Consider the following 19,286-nt stretch of genomic DNA (forward strand, 5'->3'; position numbering starts at 1 on the left):
CAAGCAAGAGATCGAGAGAGCGTAATGACATATAGAAATAATTTTGGGAGAAAGGGAGAAGAGATGCAGCCAAGGAAATGGTCACATTAATAGCAATAGCAATAGCACTTAGACTTATATACCACAGTGCTTTAGTTTAGTTTACTTTATTATCATTGCACCTCGTACAACGAAATCAAACACCATCTTCAGTGCACATCATGACAATGATCATGAAAATAAACACAAACACACATCCTTCACCCTCCACACATTGAACCGAAAACCCCTGACATCGCACCAACACTGCACTATACAGCAGAATTCAAAAGAGCTACTGCCCTGGGATAGAAGCTGTTTTTCAGCCTATTTGTCCTTGTTTTTATTATTCTGTACTGTCTGCCAGATGGTAATAGTTCAAAAAAAGGGTTCCCAGGATGAGATGGATCTTTGAGAATGTTTTGAGCTTTCTTAAGGCAGCGGGAGCTATAAAGCTCTTCCAAAGAGGGGAGAGGGCAACCAATGATCTTCTAGGCAATGATGTTAACCCTCTGGAGTGCTTTCCTATCTGCCACTGTGCAATTGACAAACCATACAGAGGTGCAAAATGCTCTCTGGTGCAGCGATAGCAAGTCACCAGCAGTTTTTCATTCAGTTGTTGTTTTCTAAGAAATGTATTTTCAGACTTTCAAGATTTTGTTAACTTTACAATAAAGTCTAATTCTAGCTGTGCTTCCTGACTAGTCTAATTTGCATAGCTGTCAGAGGGATACTTAAAAGTCTTGCTCCCAAATTCCCTGCAGACTCATAAGAGAAGTAGATGGGACATGAGCACATACAGGCATAACCCGGTCTATTTCTAATGGGTTTGCTTCTTTTCTGAAACTTGATTTATTATGGTTGGTCACAAGATATTTACGATGGGATTTTGCATTTTTGTCCTCCTATCAAATCTTTCCCAATAATCTGATGAAATTTAACAATATTAAAGGTATTGTCACAGGATGTAGGTGTTTCATATAAACTGCCTTTTGCAATTGATTGAAGGTGATTTGGTCAAGGCTGATCATGTTCAAGTGATGGTCCAGGTGTTTTGGAATTGTATTCAAAGCCCCTGTTACTACTGGCACTATGCTTTGCTTTCTTTTGCCACAGTCATCCTACTACTGTTGGTAAGGGTGGAACATATGTCCATTCCAAACTCTATTGCAATATCTTGGCTGCATATATAGACAGTGCTGAGCTATTCTGTTTCCGACAATATTTTTCTAAATAATTTCAGATTGTCCATGTAAAGGAGATGTCAAGGTATTGAGATTTAATAGCTGCCCAGCTGCTGTGAGGCTGATGCAGTGAGGATTAATCAGCATGGTTATTGCTACTTTAAGATTGAGGATGGGCCCCATAGGGTTTTACCACTTTAAGAAGCTGTATGTATAAATGACGCCATGAGAGGGCGTATCTGTCTCTCCTTGTGTTCCATCTCCATTGTGGTTCTCCATGCAAAGTGAGGAGGACTGTGCTGTGTTTTGCTCCTGGGTTGTCTCACAATAGTAGTCATGCTGCAAACATTCTGACAGGAGATAGGATAGCCCGGCAGATGACCTGACTTGTTCAGTATTACTGACAGAGGAATCAATGCAATGACAAACAGTGGTGATAGTCTCTTTGAAAGATTCCTCTCTTGATCTTAACCTCTCTCAGTTTATCACCATTGATCAGCAGCTGTGTCTTCCAGTGTACCATTGATCTTTGCACAAAACTTCTGATGTTTCTATGGAGCCCTGTTATTTCTACTGTGTTTCTCACAAAATAAGACCAGCCCTTATATTTTTTTGACCCCCGAAAAAATGGCTAGGCCATCTTTTCGGGGGTGACTGAATTTCCTCCCCCACCTAGAGCGGCCCATGTGCACATACCTCTCCATGAGGCTGTTTCTGTCGGCTGACAAAAGCTCCCCAAAGGCAGAGTCCCCAGCAACTTCGGGGTGAGGCGTGGCTATGCATCAAGTTCCCAACTGCAAACTCAGTGCAACTGCAAACTCAATGCAATGTACATATGATGTTGTCAGAATAAATATCAGACGACTCCAAGATTCCAGCTGAATTTCTGCTTCCTGAGCCAGCCGCTCTTCTTCGTCCGCTCAGATAGCCCTATTCCCCCCCGCCTCGATTTCCCACTGCAACCATTTGGATCACAGGAGGGTCACTAAAGAAGCTTTTGTCTTCTCCTGTCCCGCTCTTTTAAACTTCTCTCTCCAGCCTTGGAAATCCTCTCCTGGGGACTCCATCCCAGCTCCAACCCTGCTTAGTTTCCATCCTAGACAAGCCCCCTCCCAGGTGCGCTCTGGGAATCCAAGGACTGGTTCTGCCTCCCCCATCTCTGACTTGAACAGAGCAGGCACTGGGGAGGCAGGGGGGGCAGAGTGGAGGGGATCCTGGGTTTTTTGCCTGAGCTGGGTGAAGATCATCCTGGTGGGCCCAAAGGGTGGTCTTTCAGATTGCTTTAATGATTAACAGGGCACTTCCCTGAACCCCCAACTCCCTCCAGTGGGGAGGACCGTGTCTTGCTGGGGCCGGGAGAGATGATGGCTGCGTTGCAGAGAAGAAACACACACCCCAAAAGCACCTTGGGGAAACGTAAATGAATGAATAAACTCAAAGGGTCTTGGGACAACCCCCCCCCCCAGGTAAATTGCACCAACAAAAGAGAGGTGGCGGAAGAGCAGGGACCTTCAGGTTCAGAAACTCGGTTAAGCACAAGCTGCTACTTCTTCCCTCCCTGCCCTCATTTCACGTTGCCTTTGATCACAAAGCAGATCTTAATGATAAACAATCCTTTTGTAACTTACCAACTGCATGCCAAATCCCAGCCACCCCCACCCCCCAGGGGAACCACAAAGCAACACCCCAATTTCTTAAAAATCCACCATTTTAATAAAAATAAATAAACCAAGCCATTTATTCAAATACAGGAACAATTTAAACAAAACCCGCACCGAGCAGACCCAAAAAGCGCCGCGGACCAGGGGAAGGGAAAGGCAAAAGCGCTTGCCCCTTCCCGAGGGGATGGCAGGGAAGGACTCCTGACCAGGGGCCCGAGGAGGGAAGAGAGGACCCGCCCCGCGTCTCTCATCTTTTGGGAGGACAAACTTTCAGATAGGAGATGTTCCCAAATTAATTATTTTATTTGAAATGGCGGCATTTCCCACCGCTTAACTGCAATAGTTTCCCGTTTTTAAATAGGCCTCTATTGGCCACAACCATATTTCAAACACAGGAACAATTTATGCAAACATAGGTAGGAACAATTTATTAAAAAAAACAGTTATGTCATCTTCTTCTGGGACATCGTCATAACACTCCAAAGCCTGAATTCCGCCTGGAATCTCTTGTGATTCCATTGCCTGTAAAAGAATTGGTCCCAATCGCTGATGTTTAGCAATAGAGGTCTCCTTAAAGGAGTATCTCTTGTCCATGTATCCTGCTCGTAGTGCATTGGCAACACAGGTGTCAGTGATGGTATGCCATGCCTTCTTCACCCAACTCACAACCTCTGCCAGGCTAGGCTTCACAAAGTTTCCTCGTTGGTTTCTCTCCATGCAATTCTCAACATAGTCATTGATTTGTACCTGCAGATTGTCCTTGAATGGTTTGTTTACTGCAATGTCTAGGGTTTGGAGATGTGCTGTCATTCCTGCTGGGATCATTATTTCATCCACTCTTCTTTGTGCAAGGAAACGCTTCATGTCTTTGGCACTTCATGTCTCGCACAACAAGTGGCAGTGTTAACTCGATCCACTTCCTTATAACACCCTGTGTGCACCAAGCCTTTTCGGTTTCAAGCACAGAAGTCCCTGAAACACGTTCAATTTTTTCTTTTTTTTTTTGCCCTTGGCAATGATAAGAGGTGCTACTTTTGTCCCATCCAGGCGAATGGCCAAGATGCACGTAGTACGTGCGCTTTCATATCCAATTGAAGGAATGCAAATTGACGAGGCACCCCTCTTATCAATTGTTTGAGCCTCTTGGACCATAAAAACTGCAGTCTCATCCATCGCAATCATGTGAGAGACCTTATATTTGGATAAATCAATGGCATCAACAAATGATTTAAAAGCAAGTGCCCGTTTGACAATTTCAGCATCTTCTAGCTTGAAGAGCGAGGTGGATATCCTCAGAGACAATTCATATCGCTGAAGGAAGCCATCCAGCCAGCGATGAGAGGCTTTGAATTCTCCTTGGGTAATTTCAAACTGGTGCCATTGCAAGGGCAAATGCTTGAATATCAGCCCTGCGTACAACCAAAGCCTTTGCTCTCCTGTCAGCAATCCATTAAGAGATGGTGCCTTCAAGTTCAGGATATAATGGATGCCGACCTGATCCACACCTGCGCTTCTTGGCATTTCCCTTCTGCACCTGTTGACTGTGGTTATCATACTCAGCTCTCCATTTTCGGACCATACGGAGATGCAACATAATTCTCTTTGCAGAAAGCGGTCAGATTCTTACCACGAGAATCCTCCATGATTGCTTTCTTGAATTCCACAGAGTAGCTCTTTCTTTTTAAACTCATCTTCTCTCTAGACCAAAATAAAAATCACTTTAGATCATTAACTCAATTAATCAATTAACCCAAAGACATTCAGCCACCGAGGGTGGTGGTGGCTGGGATTTGGCATGCAGTTGGTAAGTTACAACAGGGTTGTTTATCATTAAGATCTGCTTTGTGATCAAAGGCAACTTGTGAAATGAGGGCAGGGAGGGAAGAAGTAGCAGCTTGTGCTTAACCGAGTTTCTGAACCTGAAGGTCCCTGATCTTCCGCCACCTCTCTTTTGTTGGTGCAGTTTACCTGGGGGCGGGGGTTGTCCCAAGATCCTTTGAGTTTATTCATTCATTTACGTTTCCCCAAGGTGCTTTTTTGGGGGGGGGTGTTTCTTCCCTGCAACGCAGCCATCATCTCTCCCAGGCCCAGCAAGACGCTGTCCTCCCCACTGGAGGGAGTTGGGGGTTCAGGGAAGTGTCCTGTTAATCATTAAAGCAATTTGAAAGACCACCCTTTGGGCCCACCAGGATGATCTTCACCCAGCTCAGGCAAAAAACCCAGGAGCCCCTCCACTCTGCCCCCCCCGCCCCTCCAGTGCCTGCTCTGCTCAAGTCAGAGATGGGGAGGCAGAACCAGTCCTTGGATTCCCAGAGCGCACCTGGGAGGGGGCTTGTCTAGGATGGAAACTAAGCAGGGTTGGAGCTGGGATGGAGTCCCCAGGAGAGGATTTCCAAGGCTGGAGAGAGAAGTTTAAAAGAGTAGGACAGGAGAAGACAAAAGCTTCTTTAGCGACCCTCCTGCGATCCAAATGGTTGCAGTGGGAAATCAAGGCGGTGGGGAATAGGGCTATCTGAGTGGACGAAGAAGAGCGGCTGGCTCAGGAAGCAGAAATTCAGCGGGAATCTTGGGGTCGTCTGATATTTATTCTGACAACAGCATATGTACATTGCATTGAGTTTTTGCACTGAGTTTGCAGTTGAGTTTGCATAGCCATTTGCATTGCATGGCCGGAGTTTGCAGTTGCAAATCAGCCACGCCTCACTGACCGATCCTAACTGCTCCCTGGGGGAGCTTCTTATCACCCAAAAGACACTGCTAATGGCGAGAGGACAGGCAGCCACGCCACCTCGGCTGCTGGGGACTCTGCCTCTCAGGGAGTTTTCTGTCGCCTAACAGAAATGGCCTGTGGAGAGGGGATTGTGCTGGGCACCCGCCCCAAGGCCGCTTCGATTGGGATGTTCTATCAGTAGTAGATCGGGGTATTCTAGCCTAGGTGCAGGGCACTCCTAAAGGCAAGTTATTCTCCCCAGGCCGCTTTTCTATTTCACCCGTGTAGTTCTAACGAACGATGAGAAATTGACGCATGGTTTAAATAGTCCTGAATTCTTGGTGGGGGCTAATCATCACCTCATGCCTAGAAATCATGCTGGGCCTTTGGTGGAGTCCGTATTTTATTTTCTCCTTATTTATTTTTATTTATTTGATTTGTCAATTGTTTGTAAGTTAAGTATAAGTGTATACATAGTTGTGAATACATGAGATGGGTACATATAAGAAAAAAAAAGAATAGAGAAACATAGGACAGGGATGGTAGGGCACGTAGGCACGCAGGTGCGCTTTATGCATCGCCCCTACAGACCTCTTAGGAAAGGGGTGAGGCCAATGGTAGACAGTCTAAGGTTAAAGTTTTTGGGGTTTGGGGGAAGAGACTTATGGGAGTCGGGTAGAGTATTCCAGACATTGACTACTCTATTGCTGAAGTCGTATTTCCTGCAATCAAGTTTGGTGCGGTTTACTTTGAGTTTGTATCTATTGTGTGCTCTTGTGTTGTTATGGTTGAAGCTGAAGTATTCATTGACAGGTAGGACATTGCAATGTATGATTTTATATACCATGCTTAAGTCAGACCGAAGACGTAATTCAAGGTTTTCTAGTTCTAGAATTTCAAGTCTGGTGGCATAAGGTATTTACAACGAGTAGAAGAGTGGAGAACTCTTCTTGTGAAATATTTCTGGACTTTCTCAATTGTGCTAATATCAGATACGTAATGAGGGGCTCCAGACTGATGAACTGTATTAGAGTATTGGTCTAGTTAAATGTTTTGTATGCTCTGGTTAGTAGTGTGATATTGCCAGAGAAAAAGCTACGTAGGATTAGGTTAACAACCTTAATGCCTTTTGGCTATGTAGTTGCAGTGGGCTCTAGCACTCAGATCATTAGAGGTGAGTATTCCAAGGTCCTTTACAGAGCTTGGGTCATCAACAAGGTCTTGACTATTCAGCTTGTATTTTATTTTCTGATTTTTTTGCCAATATGTAAGACAGAGCATTTATTTGTTGAGATTTGAAGTTGCCATTTGTTTGACCATTCGGATACATAGTCAAGATCTTTTGTAGGGTAGCAGTATTGTCTGTAGTATTGAACAGCTTTACATCATCAGCGAAGAGAACGCAATTGCTCTTAATATGATCACAGAGGTCGTTTATGTAGAGTATGAAGAGAGTTGGTCCTAGAACACTGCCCTGAGGGACACCACTATTGACAGGTACTGGATTTGATAGGACTCTCCCGATTTTGACCATTTGTTGTCTGTTTGATAGGAATGCTTCTATCCAGTTATTCAGTTGTCCAGATATACCATAGGATTTTATTTTTAGGAGTAGTTTGTCGTGTACCACTGAATCAAAGGCTTTACAGAAGTCTATGTAGATTGCGTCTATTGCTTTGCCCTGGTCGAGTTGTGTCGTCCATATGTTTTTGCAGTGTAAGAGTTGCAGATTACAGGATAGTTTTTTTCTGAAACCAAATTGTTTATTGGAGAGTAGGTTGTTTGTCTCTAAGTGGAGGATGATGGATTGGTTAATAATTGATTCCATGACTTTGCAGGTGACGAGCATAAGGAGATTGGTCTGTAATTTTCAACTAGGCTTGGGTCTCCTTTTTGAAGATGGGGATGACTGTGGCTTGTGACCATAGGTTAGGCAAGGAGCTGGTCCTGAAAGATTTTTCAAAGATTATGCTTAGAGGTTTGGCTATGGCAGTGGATAGCTTTCTTAAGAAGTAGGCACATATTCCATCCGGTCCAATAGATAGGGATGGTTTTAGATTGCGTAGTGATTTTTCAACATTGTCTTCTATTGTTGGAGAAACACAGTAGGCCCTTGATTATTTAGTTGGGGCAGGGAGTTTTATGTCTTCTTGTAATCAATTTAAGCTACATTCAAGTTAGTCTTCCTTCTCTTACAGTTTTTCAAAATCATTTTGTCAATTAGGAGCTAATCTTTTGTTTTTCTGCTGTTTGGGCAGTTTCCTTTCTGCTCAAGTGGAAGGAGCTTGTTTTGAACTATAGCAAAGATCTTCAAAGTTAGTAAGTTTCAGACTTGTGGACTTCCAAGTCCCAGAATTCCTGAGCCAACATGACTGGAGGAGGAATTTTGGATGTTGAAGTCCACAAGTCTTAAAGCTCTCAAGTTTGAAGACCCCTGAACTAGTTGCTTTTGGACTGTATCAGCCAGCACACCCAACTTACAGTTGCTTTTGTTGAATTTTTCATTATCAGGTAGGTTTTGCCAGATGCCAGAAACCTTCAATTTCACCTCTTTCCAATATGTCATGATACTGCTTGGCAATGAGTGGGTGTAGATGTTTCAATCAAAACTCATGCAGTTCATCTTTACCTTGTGTAGACCAATTCTTGATCTTCTCTGCCTTTTTCTCCACCATTTCCACTCTTACTACAAGTTCTTCATTTCAGCTTCTTTTTTATTCTTACTGACATCCTTCACCGATGCTGCATTCTTGTTGCGTGACTTTGAGTTGTCCCAGAACTGTTGCTCAGAAATGCGCTGTTTCTTCTTTGTCAGTTGTTGGCTAGTTCATTGCAATGTATCCACTGATGGATTGATAGAAACGTTTCTGATTCAATTCAAATTGGAGAGTCTGCCTATAGTGTGCAATTCAAGTTTTATACTGTGGATCTTCTTGGCTATAGCTGTTACTTGCTGCTTTATTGTTTCTAGTGTTTCCTTTACCTTCCTTGATTTTAGATGATATTTCTTGATCAGGTATTTTTTCAGCTTCATAATATGTGTCAGTAATGAACAATTGGTGGGAAAATATAGTTGGAAAAATAATTGAAAATGTGCAGATTAAAATATTATGGATTTCCAAATATAGATTGATAAAACCTTGGATCCTAACACAGCAGATATAACTGGTTAAAAAGAAGAAAATATGGATAATTGATGGAGCAATACCAGGAGATAGTAGAAGACAAAGAATTGTAGAAGATCCAGAAGCATCAAGATCTGAAAATTGAAATTTGGCACAAACTGGCCATGATGGCGAAGTGGTTATCTACATACTTGATGTTGCACCAGAAAATGTAGGATGTCTCTTAGAAAATCTGAACGTTGCCCAGATTTCCATCTCTTGATTACAAAAGGGCCAAACTGCTTGAAATTGAATATATGCTAACTACACCAGTGCAATTCTAGGATCCTGTGGTGAACTCCATTGAATTCAGAATAGAGCTGGATTTGAGATCTTCTAGTCCAACTCCCTACTCAAGCTGGAGACCTGATATCATTTCAGACAAGTGACTATCCAATCTCTTCTTCAAAACCTTTAACATGCATACAACTCGATATTATAGATGCATACAACTTGATACATATATGTATATTACATATATGTGCATTACAACTTGATAATATATGCATACAACCCAGTGTATATGAACATCAATACCAGCTAAAAAACCCGGCAGCTGTGATTTCCTGCAGCGTCTGCTAAAGTAGAAAATTAATCCAAAAGTTTTCAATTTTATTTTTTATTCCCTTTCTAATCAATTTTAATTAAGAATATCAGTAACCTATATACAGTATTAGTAAGGTTTCCAAGGATTTTACATAACCAAAAAAAGTGACGTATTTCTAACTCTTCATGCCTTTAACCTCCTTTCCTCCTTTCCTTAAGACATATTCTCTAATTATATACTCAACAGTCAAGTTGGCTCTCTCTCAAAACACATGAAAAAATGATCTTAAGAGTGCTAAGATGTGGCAGCTGGAGCTAGAGCTGTTAAATGCATGGCCCTTCCTTATACAAATATAAAGTTGGATTGTAGTAGAGAAGGGACCAAGGTAGAAAGTGGGTGACTATGAGTTGTAGTCCTTCCTCGAACAGTTAAGTGGCCTTAGGATGGTTGTTCCTCTCAGCTTTAGGAAGGAGGCAGTAGCAAAACACTTCTAAAAAAAATTGCCAAGAAAACTGCAGGAACTTACTGAGGCAGTTGCCAGGTGTCAAAAACTGATTTGAAAGTATAAATTAAAAATGGATCTGGCAGCTGAGAAGTGTCTTGACAGTTAAAGTACTTGACAGCAAGAAAGTGGTGCCCTCTAATCTTACCTTGGACCCAAATCCCAGTCATGTTTTGAGTATCTTTTTAAAAACCTTCATTTTATCTTTATCTTTCCCCATCACTTGGTCATCTTAATATCCCTTTTTTTTTACTTTTTAGATTTAAATCTCTACTTTACTTTTTAGGTTTAAATCACAGTATTTAAAATACTGTGTTATGGTCAACCTTTTTTTAGGTTTAACGTACATTTATACAAAGAAGTTATGTTACACATTCTAAGTATGTAATGTAATATATCATATTTAATGTGGCCTAACATTGTTTAAATAATCCCAAGGTGACACTAATTTTCAATAGAAAGGTTTGTTTCTTTGCCCAAGGGTAAGTTATGTACATTGGCTCTGCATCTGCAGAAGTGGAAAACACACAAGTCATGACATCGTCAGACAAATTCACAATTTGCATTATTTGTGCAATGGTGTTGTGATAGACAAAATACCATTGTGGCTTCTACCAAAGACACCTTATATTCAGTTAATCATTTTTAATCTGCCTTTTCACTCACAAATCCGTAAGAAAGTTTGGAATATTTACTGAATTCTGAGGTAAGGTCCTAAGATGCTTGCCTCCTAAGAGCTCTTAGGCTTTGCTCGTTACATCTTGATAAAAATAAAAAGTGAACATGTCTTGGCCAGGATATTCCAGTTAACATAATATGATGGCAGTTCAAATATCTAACTGAAAATTAGTATGTATCAATATTTTTAGTATCTCCTAAATCAGGGGTATCAAATTGGTGGCCCACGGGCTGGATGCATCACGTGCAGGTTACACCCATCCCAGCTCCACGAATGGGAAAACGTGAAATATCATGTGACGGCAACGTGATGTGGTGAGTTTGTCACCCATGCCCTAAATCAAGGTGAATATATATATCACTGCTAGTATATATGAAACTCAAATAAAAGTTGTTGAGACTTTTCTTCTTCCCCCACCAAAAAAATTAGAATTACAAGCTATCACAGATTTGGATAAATTTAACTTTACCATTTTCCTATGTTCTGAGTACATTACTAAGTAATTTTTAATGTATGAGTCACATTTGGAAATTCCTTTGATTTTCAGTAATTGATGGTTAGCTCATAGCCACCAAATTCACTCTGTATAAGTAAATTCTGTGAAAATTGGTGCAGCCTCTCCTGTGCTGTGTGTGTAGAACAAGATATTATGAATTAACAAAATGATAATTTAAAAAATGAAAAAAGCACCACCTGGAATCACAAAATAGATTCTTTATGGGAGTCTATCCTGATTGGGGATGAATGGGAAAATAGGTGTATGATCATACTACTGTGGAGTTAGTGGATCAAATTCGACCAATTGTGTCATTTAGCTACTATTATCTCTCTAGAGAATCCTTTGGCTTTCAGTGCCACTACCTCACAGGTAACTGGGTGTGAGATTCTGTTTGTGACATGCCTGGCCTTTGGAACAACTTCCCCCTAATATCTGGATGGCCCCAACTCTGTCTCCCTTTTGAAAAGCCTTGAAGATCTGGCTCTTTTGGGGAAGCAATGGCGGAGCCAATGACTGCAGTGGAACAAGAGGCTAGTGAATGAATCGGTGCCTCAAAATTCCTCTCTGGCCAAAGGAGAGGACCTGTAGTCCATAAAGACAATCCCCATGAAGAAATTGTAAAACAGCAGTCTCTGTCAGATTTTATTGCTCTGGAAGACAGGGGAAAGTCAACTTCGCCCAAACTGTAGTTCGAAGCCTTCAAATGGACATTGGGTTCACCCACTTCCTCTTTTAATCACTTCAGGAAATTGTTTGTGAACTGCTTTGGGATATTAAGAACCTTCAGAACAGCAAGTTTTGCCACACTAGGTGATATTTCCTTCAATTCTCATCAAAAATTCTCACAATGCTGTCTAATGTCTGTTTATAATTTGCCCATGGTTATTATGTTATTATTCATCCACCTTATTATCTTTGTTTCCCCCTCTTATTGTATTACTGTAATGATGATGATTATCGTTCTGTTGCTTTGCATGTACACGGAGAGCTTCTGCCCTGGAGACAAATTCCTTATGTGTCTAATCACACTTGTCCAAATAAAGTATTCTATTCAATCAAGTCATGTTTTGCCGTAAGGGCTGCTGGCTGCCATAAGGGCTGAAGTGGGGTTGGACACACAAGGAATTTGTCTCCGGTGCTAAACTCTCAGTGTACATACATGCAACAATTGATAAATCATGATCATAATCATAAAATATAATCATCATAAATCATAAGATATAACACTCAGTGGGTATCCCATATAGCAGCAACTACACTGAATGCTTATGTATATGCTTACTTAAAAAATAAATACTTTAAGGTACAAAAATAAACAGTTTAGAGTGCATTCTTGAAAATAAGCATATAACCATTTGTCTAAGGTAAAATTAAAATTAATAAGGTAAAATTAGAGAGTTCAAGTTTTAACCGGGTCTAATATAAGATGTTTGATATTATGAAAATGGCAGTAATTAAACCATGTTAATCTGGAAAAACACTGAGATCATTACTTTGACTAGCTGAAAAAGTATTGCAAAATATAAAATAAACATACAAGACAGATAGAACTATATCACATGCCTAAGGTTTTCTCGCTTTCTGTTGGGTTACATATCAGGATGTGACTTCCAGTATCACATTCTGATGTAGCAAACTTAAAAACAAAATAGCTGTTTGAAGTCATGAAATTGCAAGATATCCATTAAATTAGATTCTGTGAACATGGCGATCAAAAGTACATTGTTTCTTAATAATCTGGCTTTTTATCTGAGTGTGTCATTTAGAATAATTTCTTTAATTCCTGTTGCCAAAGTCATATGTAAAAACAAATCTCCCCTGAGTTTGTGATGCATATTTTTATTATGTGATTGCATGGAATTTCATTTTTGAAAATAGTTAATGGTTTTCCGAAGTCTCTGTGATGGTTTCCTTCTAAAAATTCACAATAGCACATTACTATTTTTCATTAATATTTTCCAGCCTCTGTGACCTATATATCAGAATCAAATTAAAAAAGATCAGCATCTTTTTTCAAATGATGAATCAGATGTCCATGAAAAGATCACAGAGAACTTAGTTTTGATCTGTTTAAATCTTTGTGCATTTGGAGAGAGTGTTGACATCAAAAGTGCTTTCAACCATTTGTCCCTTTGGGAAATTTGTATATAAAAAGTACACACAAAAATACAATGGATTCTTATTTCTGTGGAAATAAGGGTGGAATGGATTTGTGTTTGTGGGAGTTATCAGCATAACTGGTGAACTGTCAGGCATACGAAGGTCCAACTAAACTGATTCATTGCCAAATGCCTATGCACAGGAATCTTCTCAACTAACAGTTGACCCCTGCTTGTTAGATAAGGGTTAATGAAATTCAAAGGGGAGAGGGGTTGGACATGGTCTGCTTGTGGCATCTTAAGGATTCTAGGGTAATTCCTCTTTTAACTCCATCCCCAAGTTCTGCCACCCTTCCCTGACATGAACCTTGTGATTTAAAGACATTTTTAAAAGGGAAAAATAACCAAAGCATCTTTTTTTTTGGTCATGTGGGAAAAACAAAAACCACCCAAACCTCCTACTGATATAGCCCAGATTTGGGGGAGAGAAAAAATAAACACAACGGAAAGAAGTCTTCTGTAATGGAGCCCAGTTAACTAGCTGAAGTCTTCATGCTCCATGTTTTCTTCAGTGCATCATTTAACCACTGATTTATTCTGGCAACTTTAGGCAGAATCAGTGCGTCTCATGTTTAACCTAGATTTACCTTTTTGACATAAAAACAATTACTAGATTCGGTGCCACAATAAACAAGATGAATTATTCTTCTATATAAAAAAAACCCTATAAACTGAGACGATATTCAACCATTACCATTTTTTTTTTCTGAAAAAGAAATTTGGTCCATCCAATTCAGAGTGTGGAGAAGTTGCTGCCAAACTGGAAATATTGACCATTTTAGTTAGCATAACTGATGGTGGGAGGTACTGGACATTGACAAAAAATTTACTTGGATTACAGCAATCAACTATTTGATAAAACTTAAAAAATAAAGCCAGTTTACTGTAGTGTTACGATATCAGGCTAGGAGATACAAGCCAGCTGGGTGACCTTGGGCCAGCCCTTTTCTCTCAGCCCTAGGAAGAAGGCAGTGGCAAACTACTTCTGAAAAACCTTGGCAAGAAAACTGCAGGGACTAATCCAAGCTTTCTCCTAGAATTGATTGAAGAAAAGAGAAAGGAAATTTTATACAGTATTAACTGTTATCACATAGATCACAGATGAACTGTGCTTAGAACAAACATGGAAATCAAATGCAATCATAAATTAGATAAGCATTAGATAAGAAATGCACTTAGACTTTTGAGCGATGAATAAATTAGAGTGGACATGGAAGCAAAGTGGCTTATCTTTCCATTTGTAGCTTTGGACGAATTGTTTATTAGATGTATAGAAATAAGGGTGTTTTTTTTTAATTGTGGCAAAGCTAAAAAGCAGTTCGACTGGCAAATCTTTACAGGTGGTTTTCTGCAGATTGCAGTCCAGTCTACTGCATGCTGCTCTGTAGCAAGCCCTAGAGTAGAATGTAGTAGTGAGAAAATAGGTTTTTGTAAGTATAAAGAGCATCAGAGACCTGTGGATAGTCAGCGCTGGAAAATACATTTTCACAGGATGTTGCTTTTTTTGTATTGGCTGGCACCTACTTCTCCATTACTTCTATTAGAGAGGTCATTGAGTACCAAGCCCACAATTTGTTTGTTCCTGCCTGGTATATTTTCAGGCATGGACAATAATTCCTGAGCAGCTGAGAACATGTATTAGCTAAGGGTGTCATCTTTATGCAGAAAACGTTTAAAAACAAAATTTATTTTCACACTTGTTTACTTTGCTTACAAGATAGCATGGTGAATCTTATAGCTGGGATCGCTAGCTCCTTAAAGTATGAAGTAGTCTTAAATTCAGCCCTTGAGAGTTTATTGGTATCTCAGACTTGGGTATCCGTGGAGACGAAAACCACATTGAAGCTAAATTCCTTCTTAACTCATCAGCATTCTAACATAACATGGTAGCGTAGAGTGTCTGCTGCAATTTGAACAGAAGAGATGAAAGAGGAGCTGTGAAGTGAAAATCACGTTGCCTTCCAAATGAGGGGAGAAAGACGGAAGGGTGTGATTTAGGATGCAGTCTTTTTTTAACCGCTGATTTATTCCGGCAATTGTAGGCAGAATTATTTTTGATCGCTTGCTGTTCATAAAAAGCGTTATTTCACAAACAGGTGGTGAGCTTCAGCATTTTCAGACAAGGTACACCTAATGTTTCCTTCTTTCTCCCTTTTTTAGCAGAAATGCTATAAGCAGAATGATTAGGTGTCTTGCCCCTATACAAGGGCCTGGGATTTTAACATTAATTACCATTATCTGACTCCCCCTTCCTCTCTTTCTCATGAATATGTTTAAAAGCAGCCTTGCAATAAAGATAAAAATATTGAAGAAGTTTCCAACATAGGTGTGAGTACTTTGCATAGCAAGCCAGTAACACGTTACTCTAAACCAGGCCTGTCAAACTGGTGGCCCGTAGGCCCAATGCATCACAGGCCACGCCCACCCCAGCTTCGCAAAGGCAAGAACCAATAACATCACGTGACACGATCGAGTTTGACACCCGTGCTCTAAGCACTGGGTCTTACAACATCACCTTTTTCTCAAGCAAACTAGGAAAAAAAAAGAATCGGGTCTGAAATGGACATTAATGTGCCTCTGTTGATATGTCAAGTTTGCTATTTGGCTTACTAATGAGTAGCTTTAATTTCAGGAGTATGTTAAGAGTGCTGTCAGTCATGCCACTGGAAAACCTTCATTCAGATTGCAGTTCTTAAGAGATCTGGATGTACCTCTTATTCCCCAAACTGGTGGGCAACTGGAGGGCAGAAATGGATGTCCCCTTCTATTGATTTTTCACTCATTTTGAATGCAACCGCCACACGTATTTCCCTGCTATACTTCCTCTCCCTACATTGGCTTGAATGCTCCCATCCATTTGGATTGGAGCACTTCCAGTTGTCTGCACATAACTTCAGCCAAACCAGCCTTGCAGCTCCTGTTTACCCTGAGTAGAAGAATAGCATAAGCCATAGGCCTTTGGCTTTAATAACCCAATATATGTATGGATCATTTGAAACTTAGCAGGAAGTTGTTTTGTTTTTCAATTACTGCTTTCCCCCCCAAGTGGCCTCCTTTTCAGTGTGCTTGCTCACACCCCTCCCCATAGTACAGTTCCATCATTTCTCCAATGTTTCAGTGGTTTGATATAGAAGGCTTTCATCCTCAGCTTTCAAACAGCCCTGTAGTCGTGTCATAGGAATAAAAAAACTCATAAGGACAAGATTCAACAGTCTATCTGCGTTTAAAAGACCAAGGCCACTCTTTTTGAAGACAGCAAAGTCCACATTTTAGATAGAGAGGACCACTGGTTTGAAAGAGGGGGCAAAGAGACCATCAATGTCAAAATTGAACAGCCCTCTCTCAACAAAGGAAGAGGGATAGGCACCATCTACTTCCAGTCTACAACACAGTCCTTTCAAGCAAGAAGGCTCCACACCCATTTCCATTACTCAGGTGACCCTGAGGACACAGATAAACCTCCAAGTGGCCTCAACGACCCTCTAAAAGAATGGAAATGACCAGCTGTCAGCCAGGAATATAAATCCTTTCATTCCCCGTCATCCAGTCAGAGCTGAAGAAGTTTTTGGGATGAGAAGTGAAACGTCTTCAAAGAAATACAAGAAAGTCCAGTTTGTCTCTTGAAAAAGCACCTTTGGGACAGCCCTGTAGTTGTTTGGGATCTGGAGGGGAAGATCCTTCTACCTTTGGTATTTCAGCTTTCCAAATATAATTTAACTTGTGTGTGTGTTTAAAGTGTATATGTCCCAAAAACAAAAATATTGGCCATTGCTTTTCCAAACATGAAGGGGATAGAAGAAGAGGATTTTTCAAAGGAAAAAATGTGGTAGCTTGTGTTCTGAACTGAATACCTTGCAAGGGTCTTAGTCTGGACAACATTTTTTAAGCCAGCATTAATAGTCTGGCTTACATATTGCTTAATTTTACCTGATTTAAGTAGTATATCCTGTTAGTGGATTTTATATATCAAGTTTATTCCTTTAATTATGAGATGGTTATCTATTTGGTATTCCATTATTCCCTTAATTAGAGGTGCCTAGTTTTTTTAAAAAAAATATGTCTACATTGTGTATATTCCAATTTAATTGATATTCCTTTATTTCTGTTCCATGTTAGTTTTTAAGTGTGATGTAAATATTGTTACTAAAGACATCTGCAATGCATCTATAGCTTGTTTTCAGTTCATCACATATAAAACTGGAATGATAGTGTATTACACTGGATTTTTATTAGAATGAATCAGGTATCTCTGGGCATTAAAAAAAATCATCAAAGTGAAGAAAGACAAGTTTTGTACATGTTTCATCTGGTGATTGGAAACAGCAAACCACCAACCTGTACTTCATAGTACTTTGCTATTTATTTTTAACTAGCTCAATACCTGTGTTTCACTATGAAATTATGTGGTCGGGCTTAGTTTTTGGGGAGAAAAATAAGGGGGGAAAAATCTGCCTCTTGCCTACCAGCATCCATCAGTATTCATCTGGCTAGCGTCCTGTCAATGTGTGAGAGGGTTAAGGGCCATTTGGAAACTGAAACAGTATTTGCTGAGCGAGCAGAGTATTTGCTGAGACAGCAAGGAGCCTGGGCGTGGATTAGCTCAGCTGTTCTGTACTAAAGCTGCTTGGTTCTGTGAAACTAAAAGTGAAACTCCTCTCTTCTGCTTGTGTTTTGCATTTGGAACAAGTTTTTTTCAGGTGGGGAGGGGGAGTAGAACTCCTTAGCATCAGAGCGTGTTAATAATAATATACGAAATGCTAATGCTCTGATGGTCATTTCAAAAGATACTTTCTTAGTGAGCACCTAGAAGCCAAGAGGAACATACGTGACAAATTTCAAGTTTGTAGGCTTTACGGTTCTGGAGATTTTGTGATGATATGCGAGTAGTATTTCTCTTTTATATATATATAGAAGATTCTTGCCTACAGTGAACACATTTTGCCAAACAACAAAGAAAAAAGTAAGTTCTAATTTAATGGAATTCTAGGCACCCAATCTCTTCATTTTACTTTAAAGTGCAGCAGTGTTGGATGATGGCCATAAACTCTTGACAAGATTGCTAGCTAGACTATGTCTTGCAAGATATTTAGCCAGCATAAATATTTTTAATTAACTGAACAATTTCAATCGCACTTCTCTGCACACAACATAGTTGCCTAATGTTGATTGCACTTGCATGTACACGAAAATGCAAGTAAAAAAAGTGCCTTTCCTCTCCAATATTACTAAATGTGCCTCTATATATTCAATATAAAAGTAGGATTAGTTTTTCTCCTTATTATTTTCAGAATTCCTTTTTAACTTTGTGTTAAAGATTCCTCCCTCTTCCCACAATGCATTTAGTGTCACAGTTCTCAGTGCATAGAGATTAAGAGTTATGATTAAGTTAGATTAAGAGCAGTCAAATTATTCAAGAAAATTCTGTTTGTGTAGTGTTATATACATAGGTAAAAGTAAAGGTTTCCCTCGCACATACGTGCTAGTCGTTTCTGGCTCCAGGGGGCAGTGCTCATCTCTGTTACAAAGCCGAAGAGCCGGTTCTATCTGAAGACGTCTCTGTGGTCATGTGGCCAGCATGACTAAACGCTGAAGGCGCACGGAACACTGCTACCTTCCCACCAAAGTGGTCCCTATTTTTCTACTTGCATTTTTACATGATTTCGAACTGCTAGGTTGGCAGAAGCTGGGACAAGTAATGGGAGCTCACTCCATTATGCGGCGCTAGGGATTCGAACTGCCAACTTTTCTGATCGACAAGCTCAGCATCTTAGCCACTGAGCCACCGCGTCCCCGTTATGTACATAAATGAGCCCAAATAGCCATAACACTTAATCTCTATGCACTGAGAACTGTGCCACTAAATGCATTGTGGGAAGAGGGAGGAATCTTTAACACAAATGAGAAATATAACCATACGGGTCGTCCTTGACTTATAACCATTCATTTAGTTCAAAGTTTAAAAAAAACAGGACTGTGATTCAGGACTGTTTTTTCACACTTATGACTGTTGCTGCATCCCTGTAGTCAAATTATCAAAATTCGGATGCTTGGCAACCAGCATGTATTTATCTTGTGTAACGTTCTGACAAACCCAAGTCAACAAAATCAGCCAGATTCACTTAACAACTAGGTTAATAACAACTACAGTGCAGTGGTGGGATTC

At 40.2% G+C, this 19,286-nt stretch overlaps 1 protein-coding gene across 2 annotated transcripts in view; it reads left to right on the forward strand.

Annotated features, from left to right (window-relative positions):
• The window catches only part of PLPPR5 (phospholipid phosphatase related 5), a 102,845-nt gene that overhangs the window by 57,736 nt on the left and 25,823 nt on the right, over positions 1–19,286 (forward strand). The gene's annotated exons all lie outside the window — the stretch shown is intronic.

Source organism: Notechis scutatus, chromosome 3, assembly GCF_049901735.1.
Source record: "Notechis scutatus isolate UNSWTSFEM ecotype Mainland chromosome 3, rNotScu1.2, whole genome shotgun sequence".
Lineage (NCBI taxonomy): Eukaryota > Metazoa > Chordata > Lepidosauria > Squamata > Elapidae > Notechis > Notechis scutatus.